The sequence below is a fragment of the Lepisosteus oculatus genome, chromosome 3, assembly GCF_040954835.1.
Source record: "Lepisosteus oculatus isolate fLepOcu1 chromosome 3, fLepOcu1.hap2, whole genome shotgun sequence".
Classification (NCBI taxonomy): Eukaryota; Metazoa; Chordata; class Actinopteri; order Semionotiformes; family Lepisosteidae; genus Lepisosteus; species Lepisosteus oculatus.
In genome coordinates, this window is record NC_090698.1 from 1,577,662 (window position 1) to 1,592,553 (window position 14,892).

The following is a 14,892-nucleotide window of genomic DNA, read 5'->3' on the forward strand; positions in this document are numbered from 1 at the left end:
GGAAGTAAGAGGTTTCACCTTTCAGAGGTTTAACTTAATTTCAGCAATTAAAGAGAGCCTGGGGCCCGAACCACACTGTGCCCCAGACGTTCAGATTGAGGGGCTTTGGTCTGCAGTGGCTCACTCCCGGCTCCACGGCTCGAGCAGCGCAGTCAGAGTGTTTACCACCTGCCCTCATCAACACCACTCACTCTCTGTGTACACGGCCCGCTGCGTCTCATCGCCGCTCGACGACAACCGCGACAGAGGGGAGGAAAGGGCCGATTACTGCGGCCAGGGCGGCAGGCTGTGCCCTCGTGTCACAGCGGGCCCGTGAGAATCCCAGTGACCTCTCCCTGGCACGGGACAGGGGGAGAGATGCTCTTGTTTCCCCATTTCATGCTTCAGTGAAAGACAGTGGAGTGAGGAGTCAGGCATCAGGAGAAGAAATTTAATGACTTCAGTGAAACTGCAACGATTTTCACATATAAATTCCCGGCTGAGCTGTGACTCAGAAGATGAATTCATCCCTATTACTCTAGACCTCTCTATAGAATTGTGTGCGCTTTTGTTTTGCACAGTTTTTGTTTAGATAATAAATTATGAACTCACTTCCCTCTTGCTAAAGTGTTTTCAAAATTTAAGTCAAATCCCCCACTCACACAATCCCATTTTTGGAATCAAGTGAGTCCAGGGGGAATTTTCAGACTGTAGGGATTTAACAACAATACATGAGAGATTACTCTTCCTTACATCACTCCGATTAGTGACTGATTAGTGCTCTGTATCCGATAACTGTGAAGTGCCTAAAAAACATCTAATCTCTTTGAACCTTTTTATTTCATTAAATTGCACAAATTGCATAAATTGCAAAATTTTACAATATTGCCATAAAGGTACCTTGACCAGTTTGGGAAGGTTTTCAATTCAAACATTAATTTCAGTCAAAACTGCTGCTACTTTTATCTGTCCATTTCTGTCTCAAAGTGTCAACAGGCTGACCTGGTCCTCTTACTTTTAAAAACACCTCGTGCAACAGATGAGATGTTTAATTACTCAATCAGCTTATTATTCAAGAGTCAACAGAGAAGCGTGTATAGAGATAACTAGAAGGAACTGCATTCCAAGAACAAAACGTGCTTTTTACACTAAAAATCTTGGGAGTGTGGAACAAGATACCCAGCCATGTGGTTCTCTCAGACACAGCTGGCCGAGACCCTCGGATCAACAACTGCTAACTCCCAGCTGGCTGGATGGGCAGAATGGCTCGTCTTGCTTGTAATCTTTCTCATACTCCTACGTTCGTCAGAGCCCCAGAACCTCTTTCACCAGCAAGCAGCTTTGACTCTTTTCAGTTGAAAAAATGAAACACCAGTTTGGAAGGCAGAGGCTGAGAGATTTCTCACGAAACTGTAGCTGCAATGTGACTAAAACAAGTGAGGCTCTTCAAAGAGGATATTTCTCAGGCTCCAGATCCTGCCATTTCCACTTCCGTTATTCTTAAAACACTTTAAAAAGAAACCTTGCCCAGTACATTATTCTGCTGGGTTGTTCACCTTTCATTTTGTCACTCCCTCCAAAAAAAGAAAAGGCTACAAGTTTCAGGGAGGAAATTTTGCTCTTCGGGTGTTTACAGTTAGAAGCGAACCGCTACCAGCTGCTTTTTCCACTGGGTTAATGATGGTACAAGTCCAACCTGTTTCATTGACAGGCTGTGTCCTTCAGCTGGCCAAGTGCAGGAGGTCTGATACCCTTTCCTAGCTAGACCCTGTCCAGCAGAGACACAGCTGCCGTTTCACAGCTCTGAGAGCATCAGAAAGGTTACGAGCGAGAGGAGGCTATTCGACTCAATGACACGGCCACACGGTTTCCACTGGTGCTCTCTGGTTCTGCTGCTCTCTTCTTCCGCAGAAATCAGCACAGCTGCCTGTGTCAATGCCTCGCCAAGCTAAAAAGAGGCAGATCTCCAAGCGGACAAGATAGAGACGTTAGAAAGCACCACATCACAGGGCATCTCAAAGTTTGCAAAGGAAGGGTGGGCACACCAATATAACCCACAGTGGCACGATTATTAAGGGTGGAGCGCAGAAGAGAGGATTGTGTAAGAGCAGACTCACACACAGACTTTCAAGAGCGTAAAGCTTTAAGGAGGCATCAGCTCTTAACCAGGGAAGAAGCCAACAATATGTGTCAAGTCCTGTACTCATCTAGACTTGCGTAGAAGAAGCCGGAGTGTTACAGGTGGAATACTTATGATGTTACAGTAGGAGATGAGATATTGTTTATAGGTCATTAATAAAACTCTTCCAGCAGTCCTTGAACATAGCCGATACCAACTGACTGGAATGCTATTAACAGGATGACAAAACTGAACTGAATAATTATAGACTCACTAGCTTTTAACATGTAAGGTTTTGGAAATGGTAATTAGAGTTAACTGGAAGGTCATCTTTGGAATGAAAGCTAGACCCCGCTGAAACTACATTAATGTCAGAGTTCCAGAATAAGTAACAGCTGCTATAGATACAAAGTGCAGGATATTGTGTTATATTTAGATGTTCAGTAGGCTTTTAATGAAGTTAATATTTCATGTAAAGTTCTTAATTTGCAGGTGGCAGGCATTCAAGAAAATGCTTGACTGGTGTTTGAAAACTGGTCACCTGGTCAGCCAGAAAGGACAGATAAGGGGCAAGTGCTCACACAGGAGTGTTGTTATTGAGGGAGCACCGCAGAGACACCACTGCTCTTCCTCATTTCTTTCAACCATCTCCTGTTTCTTGTCTAGCTGGTAAAACTACTCATGGTTGCAGATGATAAGAAAATAATGTAGGAGCTGCTAAGCAAAATCCAAAGAATGTGGACAAAAATCAGAACTGGCAGGTGGTGATTAATGCAGACAAGCACAGAATATGGCACAGAGGGAGCAGAAGACAATTGTAAACAAGATGGGAGACACTGAGCTGGGCGCAGCTACTTCTGAAAACGACTTACAGTTTATTTTATGTTGACAATTAACAAGTTATATAAAAGGTGGGGAAGCAAAAACAAACAAGACCAAACAAAATGCTAGATCATGCATTTCAAAGGGATGTCTTGTTAAAACTGCACTAGTAAGAATTCATTTAGAATACGGTCCACAGTTTTATTTACCATGTGATAGAAATATGTCTGCTGATCTGGAACCAGGCCAGAGGAGAGCAGCCAAATATATTCCACAGCATAAAGAAATGTAGTGCACTAACAGGCTAAAGGAACGGGATCTCTTTAGTCTGTAACCAAAAATAACTGGTTTCAAATCTTTAAAGACGCTGACAAAGCCAAGGCATGAGACGACTTCGGAAACAACAGCAAAACACGAACCACAGGACACAAGTGGGGAGGTAAAACTGAGAACAGAAGGCACTACCCTACACAAAGAGTTGTAAGGGATGGGAGCAAGATACCCAGCTTGCCGAAGCCCGTAACACCCTGGCTGCTTTCAAGAAGGGGCCAGTCTTAAGTTCTCATGTTCTCTTCAAGAGCAGTGCAGCGGAGACAGAGTTGCACCCGAGAAGCAGTTCAGCGTAGTAACGTCTGCTTGTCTCGGCTGCAGGACTTCAAACCCACAGGAATGCTTTGTAAGTGCAGCGCAGCTCCTCATTTTCCAGTCTGTAACCGAGGGCACCATCTCATAAAGGAACGGTGTGTTTTGTATTTCAAGACCATGTAAACTGCCTACTAACTTGTCCTCCAAAGCAGTGCATTAGCACTTTTTATTCTATTTCATATAAAACACACTGCAAAGTCCAAAAAACACACACAAGGGTTTCTCACTTGCCAGTAAATGCTGACAAGCTGAAACTGCACACCCTTACATTTTCACTCTGGCCGAGCTCCTCAGGAGGTATTGAGCCTGGAGATCATTAGCAAAATAGGTCTCTGTAGTGATACATATGCTGATAAAATGAAGGACAATGTTTTTTCAAGTGACATGAAAAAGCCTAGGCCAGCAATTACAGTGCATTCCTGTCAGCAAGTCAACAAACTCGACAAATTACAAGCATTTTAAGTAAAGGCAAAGCTTAAAAAACATGCTTAAAAAAAAAAGAAAGGAGATCAATTTGCTATAACCTTATGATGGAAAGGACTTTTCATTTGCAATTATCAGTTCCATTGATTGGAACCAGGAGGATCCTTTCCAGCTCAGGAAATACAAGCCACACGCATGATTAACAGAATTCCACAGAGCCCGGACGTCAATCAGTCTTCACTGCAAGAATACGCGTCCCGGCCACTGGATTTAGTACTCCAGGGTAACTGAAGGATGCCTGCTGTCTTTGGCAAGACACCTCATTAACCCGGCTCCTGTATCCTGTTTGCTGGATAAAAGTGCCCATAAGCCAGCCAGACAGCCCGCTGGGACCCTGCTTCCTGAAGAGATGATGCAGATACAGCAGCAGAAACCGCCACCATGCCACTCAGCCAGGAGTGCTGTTGACTGTCAGGTGTTTCATTACATCTTCTTTCATTTTTAATTCTAAAGTCACACCGAGAGAGAGACAGAAAGACTGCTGGACAAAACAGAGAAAATAGTTCTTTGCTCCATAGGAACATTACAGAGACACGTTGGTGGCTTGTTTCATACCCCTGCACCCCTTTGGGTAAAGAAGAGTTTCCTGCTCTCACTTTCAAACACAGCCCTGTCCTTTCTGCTTCCCTGGTTCACATTCCTCTGACTGCTGATGGTAAAGAAGAAGGAATTTGAGTGTTTGAGTCGCAGTCTTCTCTGTCCTGCCTGTCTCTGGCTGCGGGCGCAGGATGTTCCCTTCAGCCCTGGAGTGTATCCACCTGCTCCTCTCTCTACTGATTCCAGAGCAGCAATATATGTTTTGTAAAGTGGTGATCAAAACTGTGCACAACAGTCTACATGAGATCTACAAGTTTAGAACACTTGTTTAGAACACAATTTAGTTTACGCAGGTTTAACAATTCGTCCTAAATTTCTGTCAGCCTTTTCCATGGCTTTTCCACATTTGTCTATGTTGATTTATTCAAAATAAGGCAGCAATTGTGAAATATCAAGCACGCAGCGTGACCCTCCATGCAAATGTCAGCAGCGCACGGCACCTGGGAAAGCCCGGAGCGGCTGCACAGCAGGAACCGGACTGGACTTCACTCCCTACGGGTAACCCTGCTGGAAAGGCAAGGTCACCTTCCTCTGCACCTCATCCAGCTCTCCTGCCCCTCTCTCCCAGAGCGCCTGGCCAGCCTCTCTCTCGTGCTGCCCCGCTGCTCGCTCTTCGCTCAGCGCGCCCCAGTTCTCACCTCACGGGGGCACAGCAGGACACGCCATCTCCACAAGTCACGGCTGCTCATTTCAACACGGCAGGGCTTCAGATTCGAACCTCAGGGCTGCTCCGGCACAAAGACGCTGTGCCTTGATCTACGACTGTCAATGGACTCCCGGCTCTGATATCATTTAATATCATCAAGAGTGATACCACAGCGCTGGTTTCAATGTCACAGAGCTGCTCTCGGGTCTAGCTGGGATATTTAGCTCCAATTATTCAAAGTGCATTTCTGAGGCTTGCTCTCCAGTATGGCAGACGGATTCCGTAAGAGGAGACTCGTCAGAAGACTTGGACACTTGACTCAGTGTCCAACCCCTGCCTGGACGGACAAGGTCTTCCCCTGTTCACGCTCGAAGGACAGGGTCCAGCCCCACACCTACAGTATTGTCCGCTAGGCCAAGACGGGCGACAGAGTTTGAGAATGAAGTATCCAGGATGCCCAGTTACCAGAAGCAAGAGGAAGTAAAAAAAGACACAGAAATAAATCATGATGACTGCATGCCTGTCAAGAGTCGTGTGACTGTAATTAATACAACTACAAGCTATACTCCAAGTATCCCTGTTCTTAGGACATTTTGCACCAGTAGAGAAAAAAAGGCAACATAAACAAAAAATGTATCAGGGCATCTATTTGCAGAAATTTGCTCCAAGCACAAGAACATAACCTAGACCTGACAATGGTTTCTCACACAAGGACCAGTCAGGTCAGCCTTGGTCCTGAAGGCTCCCAGTCCAGCAGTTTCACAGATGCCCTTAAATCAGCACATTAGACTGGAACAAACGTGAGTCTGATCAGCGCAGTCTTTCTACCCTTTTGTGCCAGTTACAGCCTAAATGGGCTGAGGGGCCTCAAGACATGTGAAACCTTTCCTGGTAATATATCTATGTACCTATCATAGGAAAACACATACTGCTCTGACGTGATTTTTTACATAAGGGTATGAATTCTACGTCATCGACCTGACCTCCTCCCACCCACCTTCTGTTTACACAACACTGAGATTTTCTACTCAACCACATGCTATTAAAAAAGTCAAGCGTTTGTCGATCAGACCGGCGTTACTGCCGTTCTGGTCAGCGGGGCTGCAGCCTGGAGCCGGGCCAGTGTGCAGTGACAGGGCCTTCCCCTGCACATCGCAGGCTCTTGCAATTACTGATGCTCATCCTGCAATGCAGGACGGTCCCATCGAGAGGGCCGAGAGCCCAGGGCCAGGCCCTGCCTCTGCACCTCTCCCGCAGCTCCTTCTTCACACTCCTCCTCCCCCCCCCCCCAGCCCGGAGAGCCAGCGGACTCCAAAACTCCGCGACAGCAGGGAGACGACCGCAGAGCACGTCCCGTCTGCTGCACGGATGACCAGCACACACCTCTGAGGTGCACTCTCGGGACGTCCATTTTGAGGGAGGTGTGCTTTTGAACGGGGGGGAAGAAAGTCTGTGTCTTTAAGACAGAGAACAAGGGACGTCACAGCGCTTTATAAAAGTGCGTGACACGGAAACATTCCGGTGGAAAAACTTGCCCTGATCAATAGTGATGAGGTGAGATTCTTCGGAGGCTGCCGCTCCGTAGATCAAGCGATTTGAGATCATTTGACATGAAAGGCGCTACATACGTGCAAAGAATTGCAAGAAGAAAAGAGCCCTTTCAGGACCAGGAGGTTCTCCTCGGGGTTTTCAGGAAACACACAAAAAAAAAACTTATTGCGGACACAACACTAGTTTTCATTTACGGCTGCGCTCGTGGTCGTTTATCAGGCCTTATTAAAATGAAGGGGGCAGTAAAATGCAAATCTCAGAGAGGAGACAGAGAATCCGGCCAGCAAGAGTGTTATGGCAGTAATTTCACACGGCTCGTGCACATGTACCAGAGCGCGGGTGCGCCACGAGCCCGGCGGCTCGTGTTTGTTTTTTCAGTTGAAAGCCCATTATCTCGAGACGACCTGTCACCCCTCCCAATTAACGACATACGCCACTACCGCGCGGCATTCGCCAAATAATAGTTCTCATTACCAAAATCATTACAGTCCTGGCGTATCGCCACGACCGGCATCTCGGAGACATAGCCGGTGGGGCACAGTCTTCTGTATTTATTAATAAGCGAACACCATTCACCTGCGTTAAAGTCACTTGGCCTCTCACTAACCCCCTGGCTGTAATGAATTATTTACAGTGAATATGACAGGCAACCTGCTCGTTTGTGAGCGGGTGAACAGAATGACTTTCAAACTTCATGTCAGACGCTGAAGGGGTTCATACAACACCGGTCAGACGCGAGTAGGGAGCGGACCGATGGAGGTCCCTCCTCCTCCTCCCTTCTCCTCGGCAGGCCAGCGAGGAAGGCTACCTCGCCCGAGGGGCAGGAGTACGTGAAACATCTGTCGCGATCACCGCGCCTCGCCATACTCCTCTTATTATTTTAAGTCTTTGGGGGGGAAGAAAAGTTGCCCCTTTCGCTTTGAATCCGCCCGGGACAACGCAGACCGGTACAAACCTCGAACAGCTTACGGTGCTGGTACTTCAAAAACACAGGACCGCGTTAACGCGATAAACCCGCAAGACTTACAGAAGCGCCTTCGCCCGAGCAGGTCCAGCCGCCCCGACGCTGGCTGCGAGGGAAGAGGTGCTAAACTCTTCATCCGAAGCGCCCCGCCGTCGTCCCGCCTGTACTCTCCTCCCGCAGGCGTGCACAGTAATGAGCACACGGTCACGGTCACGGTCACGGACGGGACCCCGGAGCGCCAGCGCGTGTGCGCCGCGCGCCCGCCCGACACTCACCTGGGCTGGGAGCCGACACGCGCCCGCGGCCCCGTGCGCGGCGCCAGAGACGTGTGTGTGTGTGTTGGGGGGGGAAGTTCAGCTACTGGCGCTGCAGACCCCTGCGCCCCATCGTCCGCAGGGCTGTACTGTCCAGGGGCCCCCCAGCCGCTGTCGGGTGCTCTCACGCGATGCCAGAGGAAGCGGGGCCGGCTCGTTGTGCGCTCTGCTTCCGCGGCTGCTCCGGAGACAGACGGGTCAGGTTGTCTTCGCTCCAAATTAAGAAGCCGGCGGCAGCGTGCACCCTATCTCCCTCCCTTCTCCCTCCCCCTCCTCTCTCTCTCTCTCCCTCCCCTAGAAGATGGCACTTGCTCTGCTCTGTGTTGCTTCTCACTCGGACGGGTTTTTTTTTTAACTCTTCCGCCGCCGACACGCAGCTCTAGGGCTTGTGGGGCAGACGGGTGGCCGGGACGATCCGGGTGTGTTCAAACGTGTCATAGCTGCTGGAAATAGCCAGCGAGTAAACAGACACCGCCGTCGTCATCACCCGATATCACGACAATAATAGCGATAAACACCGCGCTTATCACTGACAAGTTCACGAGTTCTGTTCTAAAACGTTCTGAAGGATTGTTTTCCCTTCTTGTGATGTTCAGCAAAGAAAGTCATGGACTAGTTGCTAATTCAACAGCGCACAGTTCAGATTCGCTTCTCTGAATGATCTTCGCCTTGCAAGACCCAGCCGGGGAGCCAAGATGGTCAAATTCTGAGGCGCAAGAAGACCCATTTCGCTCAGGGACCCCTCAGTCCCGGGACACCCCATCAGCACTCACACCCGAGGCGGGGGGAATGAGAACCGATCAGTTTCACCGGCTGAAAGTTAAAACGAATTGATATAATTTTCATTTCCACTGATTTCAGGAGTTTCTGCTCCTCGTCGCCCAGGCGACCGCTCGCGGAATAGATTCAATATTACATCCCTGTGCTCTTCCTCCTTAGTGTTAGTTATCTTAGCCTCTCCGGAGTAGAGGTTAGTTTGCCATACTGCTGTCCGCCTCGGGTTTAGGGGAGAGCTTCCGCTATTACTGACTGTTTCGGGGAAGCAGCCGCATGCAGGCGCGCTTGCTCAGATGCTGGGCTGTGTCGCTGGAGACTGTACCCCTGAACAAGGAACAACTCCCGGGCTCTGCTGCTCTGCCCTCGTTTGTTCCCTCCCGGCGTATCCAGCGACAAGCAGGAATCAAAAACGGCTTCGCTCGTTACGGACTCGCCCCTCATGCACGTACGGCGGAGGAGCGCGGCTCGGGCGCTGCGGGCCCTCGGTGTCGCACCGGGCAGTGAGGAAGAGCAGTAGCGGGACGGGCTGCCGCAGACACTGGGGTGCTGTCCTCCGAGGCTTCGCTGACTGACCCCAAAAAATTCAATCTTTACGCTAAGGGTGATGGGAGCGTGGAACAAGCTACCCAGCCAGGCTGCTGAAGCTGACACCCTGGCTGCATGTGTCCCTCGACTGGGTTAGCTCCTAGCTCCTGGGCTCAGGGGCGGGAGGGATGGAGTGGCCTCCTCTTGTTTCTAGTCTTTCTTGTGTCCTTGTGCAGCATTTCATTCTTTCAGCATTTCGTTTCCTCTCCTCTTCCCCTGCGAGCTCCGGGGCCGGGCGTGGCCCAGTCCAGACCAGCCGGGTGTAAGCACTGGGCTCTGGCGTGACCAGAGGGCAGCTTGAATTCTTATTGTCTTGAGTTACAGACATGCGTTCATGGGAATAACCAAATACACCAAACTGGTTTATCATAAATTGGTCTGAAACTGGAACCACATGACCCAGGTGCTCCTTGGGACTAAGACCCAAGAAACCCTCGATCTGTGGCTTCCCACACTCAGTACATCCAGACTTTTTTCAGGGGTGCTACGGAGACGATGTTCCCCCCCGTTCCCACCCCTGGAAGGAGGAGGAGTCGGACTGATGCGGGACACACTGGGCTTTTCGAACCTGCGCAGAAGGCCAAGCTGTTGCGTCTCCGCGAGGCCCCCGGACGCCCTTGAAGCCGCGCAGGCTGGGAGACGGAGGCCCCGGGTTCCAGTTTCAGGTCTGCTCGGGAAGGTCGCGGGAGAGCCGCCGCGCTCGGCACGCAGGGAGCAGGCTGAAACTGGACACCCCGCGGTGCTCTGCGCAGTCGCGCCTGCCCAGCCTGCAGGCCGCAGCAAATAAGGTTATTTTGAGTCTGAGGTGCCTAAATGCTTTTAGCCCTGACCGTATTGAGTCTCGGTAGCGCGGGGATATTGAGATAATTCCATTGTGCATCATTTTCAGTTGTGAGGGAAGTGCATTAAATAAATAGGCTTAGCAGGCCCCGCTGTGACCTCCGTTCCAGCCATTAGGCAGCGGATGAGAACCCCCCAGCGCTCAGGTGGCAGCGCTGGTGCAGCGTGTCCAGCTGTGTGCTGCAGTGTCTCTGTCTGCGGTGCTGCAGGAGCAGGAGTGTCACCCCTCCCCCACCTCTCTGCCCTGTTCGCAGCACCTCGTGGCAGGACCCCTGAGAGCCAAGCGCTGAGGGAAAGACGCTGTCGCAAATCGTGGCGGCAGAACCGTATGCAGTGAAGGTAATTCTGGTGCTCTTTCTGGGGCGATCCGGGGTGAGACGGGACAGGCTCACATACCTGTCCGTGTGGAGTCTGCACGTTCTCGTGTGTGTTGGGGGCTCCAGTTTTCTCCCACCTACCAAAGACATGCACATCAGTATTGATTGGCTGCTCTAAATTGTGAGAGCAAAGGGGAGCTGGATTGAGTGGGATTTCATACGAAGGGGCTATTCCCAGTGTGACCAGTCCTGGCTAACGGAGTGCGGAGAGTACGGAGAGATGGAACTGAATCCTTAAAAATCTTGGAAGATGAGCCAAAAAGCAGGGAGTCCAAGAGTACAAAGAACAGTTTCTATCCATCATGTTTCGTTCCGGGAAGGGAACGAGCCCACACCTCACTGGGAAAATGCCAGAAACCAGGAGTCTGAGCGGGCAGAGCAGGGCAGTGAATATTGCTGGGTCCGGCAGACTGGCAGCCCTGCGCCCTGTGTTCGGTGCTAACTGGAGGAGGAAGGTTGAACGCCACTGCAAAGATTAGCAACTCTGAGGGTGGCATGTCAGCAGCTGCTGGAGAGAAGAAAAGACGTTGGTGCAAGACAAACAAAAAAAATCTGTTTCACGTCTGCTGCCAGGCAACGGCTATAAAAAATGTTCAGCAATTCAGGGAGAGTTAATCTGAGCATTAGGGAAAAAAACATCTGTAAACTTCATGGAAAAAATGAGCCAGATCTTTTTTTTTTCTGAACACAATAAGCAGAAAAGTAAATAAGCGCTTCAGCCTCTGCTCTCAAGAGGCGAGAGGTCAAGGAGAAAAATGTCGTGGTAATCGAAAAGAAGCAGCGCAGCTCTGCACAGGCAGGACCTGCGGGGCTCCGGACAGCTCCAGGCCCAGCTCCAGGCCCAGCTCCAGGCCCAGCTCGCGGCGCAGAGCCGGGAGGCCGTGCGTCTGTCGCTGACCGTTCCGGCGCTCTGAGAAACTGACCGGGGCTGGGTCCAGGCCTCAGGGCTCAGGAGTCACGAGCCACAGCCGGGGGGTGAGACGGGAAGGGAGGTCGGTCGCCCGAGGAGGGCCGATAGGGCCCTGACTTTACACGCTGTCACAGGGGCCGTCCGGGAAAGCAGGGAGTCATTTCCCCGAGTCTGTCCTTCTGCCGTCCTCTTAAAATAAACCGAGACGGCTCAGGAATTTCCTCTCTCCGGGAACCTGGGCACAGAAAATCCCTTTCCCCCCGGAGTGCAGAACTGCCACCAAAGGAGAGCATGGGGGACAGCTGACGGGGGGGACGCTGTGGCCGCCAGTCCGGGGTTCTCGGAGCGCTCGCTGGGTACAGCGTCTCGCGGTTCCGGCAGCGAGCAGGAGCCGGGAATTCCACTGGATCCGGCAGAACTCCTAGGTAAACGGATCCCATTGGTCCAATTTGATGTCTCTGCACAGAATGTAAGCTGCTGGCAACTTAAATGATCCTAGAAGAACAGTTGGACTTCAGGCCTTCTGCACCAGAGTTTCGAATCCTGGTACTAGCCAGTCAGGTCATGTGACACGTTGAGCTATGCGAGACAGGAGCGTCTGAATTGCAGTGGTCATGAGTGTGTTTTTATATTTTGTTGTGCATGTCTAAGCAGCTCATCAAATTAAACTTGATTCGCCCCCCACGATGACCGTTCATGAGGTTGCAAAAATACAGAAGAAATGAAATCGTCTGATGCCCCTTCCTCTCTTCTCTTTCAGGTGGCTGATGGCCCGGACCCCCCTCTCACCTTCCTCCTCCTTCTGAGACTGGTCCGCTGAAACGGCCTCCTGCCCAGCAGCGAGGAAGACCCTTGCAGATGGTTCCCCCCTCACTCCCCTTGTCAACGAAACAAACCTCAGACAGGCCCTGAGCAAAATGAGGCCATTCGTCTCCTCCTGCTCATATGTTTGCTAATAGCTTATTGATTTCAGAGCCCTTTCACCCTGTCTCATTGAGGAAAACGTAGCAGCTCAGCGCAGTTGTGTGCTCTTTGCAGAGCGCCAAAATGTCTGCATTTCTTTGAACACCCCCTGCCACAAGTCCTTGATTTCAGATTTTAAACACTTGTAAACACAAGGTATCACAATTGCCTATTTCACCTATCTATAGATGAAGGATTAGAGTAGAAAAACTGCAGCGTGCAGTTCTCCATACGTGGACTTAGAGCACCCTTCTCCCAGAGACAGCTGAGCCTTAACACTGGCTGTATTCCTTTGAAACTAAATTGCAAACTTTTGTCTCATAATGATCCTCTTTATTTTATATTGTATAGTGGTCTTCATGACACTTTACAATCAAACAAAGCGAATGCAAACGGCAAACGGAATGAAAAGGTAGTGGCTCCAGTTTCCTTCCACTGTCCAAAGGAATGCTGTCCAGGATGTGAGGTGGGTGTGTGTGTGCGTGTGTGCGTGTGTGCGTGTGCGCGTGTGTGCGTGTGTGTATGTGTGCAATGGACTGGAGTCCTACCTTGTGCCCAATGCCAGCCCACTGCAGTGCTCTAAGATTGAAGAGGCTGCTAAAATGGATACCTGAATAAAAACTGCACAGGAGTATATAGCTGTATGGTAAGTACAGAAGTCAGTTGTATGACAGGATATTAAAAATTATTATTAGAGAATGCGTGGATTGTTGTGGTTTGAGATCCCAGATCTCCAGAATGGCTCCAGTACAATAGCCACATGCATACTGTAAATCCACGCCTTGGATTGGAGCATCAGCCGAATAAATTAACAGTAATGAGCAATAAAGTGCTAACTGAAGCCCTAAGATGGGCAGGAGGATCATTCCACCACCATAGAGCACCAGAACAGCGAATGTGTAGGTGTGGAGGGATTAAACAGGTCCCTGATGCAGTCAGGAGCCAAACCATGCAAGCTCTAAGCTCTTAGAATGAGCAGCAGTATTTTAAATATTCTGAATTCCACAAGGTGACAGTGCAAGGAAGCTGAAACAGTTTATATTTGCTCCTGCAGTTTAGTTTCAGTTCAGAGGCAAGCAGCTCTGAGTTCTGGGCATAGAGCAACTTAGTAAGAACTCGTTGAGCAAAAACTACAAAACACACTGCCAACACGAGCCCTGGGATTCCTAACCCGGGTGCTTGGAGTGGTTTTCCCTGACACTCAGGTATTCCCTGCTCATCCTTACTGAGACCTCGGCAGACTGCTAATCCTAAATAATATTAGGACCTCACTTATTTTCTATCTTTACAAACAGACAATCTTGAGGCAGGAATACACAGAATTTGATCAGTGTTGTGCTACATGTTGTTCAAAACCCAAGTCACTTGTCCTGCTGCAAACTGAAACTATTCCCTTAGTGAAAAAGTTTTTAAAAAACACGGGCAGGGAGCAATTGGACACAAGGAATGTTTAATCAAGTGTGTCGCAGTGGCCTCGCTAACTGTGTAAGTTATTGTTACACAAAACGAGTTCACCTGAAAATAAGCAGGTCTTGAAAACCACACTGTGCTCTCAGTTCGCTTGCTGTCACTCTGCACTAATTCCTGGTCTGAGATGGGATGAATTAGGGATCAGAGTCTACTGTGGTGTCATCTTGTGACGTACGGAATATGTCAGTTTTGCAGAGGAGAATGCCGGAGATAATGTGAGGAAGAGGTGCTTGAGGCAGGCTGGGTCCAAAATTAGAAGCGACTGCCCAGAAACACTGAGGAAATACAACGGAATTGAAAATCAAAAGAGCTGCTCTGAGGCCTGTTTCGTGTCTTATTGTGCGCACAATGATTACAATTACTTGGCACCTCGGATCTAGTGTCGAGGTGAACTGTTCCGACAAAAAAAAACGCAACTGTCAGGTCGTACTTGTTTTGCCTTTCTAAGACAAATAACCCATTAAAAACCCTATTAGGACCCAAGGACACACATGGAAGGTAAGAGTTAGAATGTTGATGACTGGGAGCAAGAGGCGTGTTTTACACCAGGGCTGGTGGTTGTCAGCAAGAAGCCTCCATGTCAAGCTGTGGCAGCTGATGCAACCAGGTCTTTCAAGAATTGGCCATGGAGGAGAGATCCTTGGATTAATAAGTTACCAGTAGCAAGCAAGGCGGTCATTATGGCCCCTCTCCTGTTGTTATCCACACAGATCACCTGTGCACAAACCTTTTATTATTTTAAGAAGTGCAAATAACTTGTAAAATAACAATCATGATGTTAAAGAGGGTTGTCAGTGTGTTAAACATTTACCCTTTGTCTAAATGAGTTGTAATAAAATATTACAGCTCC

The 14,892-nt window shown here is 49.5% G+C and overlaps 1 protein-coding gene across 7 annotated transcripts in view; it reads right to left on the bottom strand.

Annotated features, from left to right (window-relative positions):
* The window catches only part of gpr4 (G protein-coupled receptor 4), a 34,179-nt gene extending 25,778 nt beyond the window's left edge, over window positions 1-8,401 (bottom strand). For 5 of the 7 annotated variants that reach the window (XM_015341085.2, XM_015341090.2, XM_069187725.1 and 2 more), the window contains exon 1: window positions 8,082-8,401. The gene's annotated coding sequence lies outside the window, so the exon portion shown is untranslated. The other 2 variants (XM_015341086.2, XM_015341088.2) reach the window with 1 other exon arrangement.
* Window positions 8,402-14,892: the final 6,491 nt, after the last annotated feature.